We start from the raw sequence: 318 nt of genomic DNA, 5'->3' as shown, positions 1-318 counted from the left end.
CATCAATACGCTGCTGGAGGAGACTGGTCGCTTATCGCACCACGAATGGTGCAAGCGCAACCTTATCAGCTCCCGACCGCCAAATACGACATGGTGATCGAGACTGGCGGGGCCCTAGCCAAGACCCCGCTCAAAAAATCATGGCATCAATGGCTGACGCAGTTCATGGTAATGCAGCGCTCAACCAACTATACGAATGATTCGAAATTGGTCAGATTTCTAAGCTTCCAGGCGGTAATCTTCGCGTCAAAGTAAAGACTAAGGATGCTTGTGTGAAGTTGGAACACACCACGATTAACATCCTTGGGGGCACATTTG

Source organism: Plasmopara halstedii (assembly GCF_900000015.1).
Source record: "Plasmopara halstedii genome assembly, contig: Scaffold_474, whole genome shotgun sequence".
Taxonomy (NCBI): Eukaryota; Oomycota; class Peronosporomycetes; order Peronosporales; family Peronosporaceae; genus Plasmopara; species Plasmopara halstedii.
Note: the sequence above shows the minus strand (reverse complement) of the source record.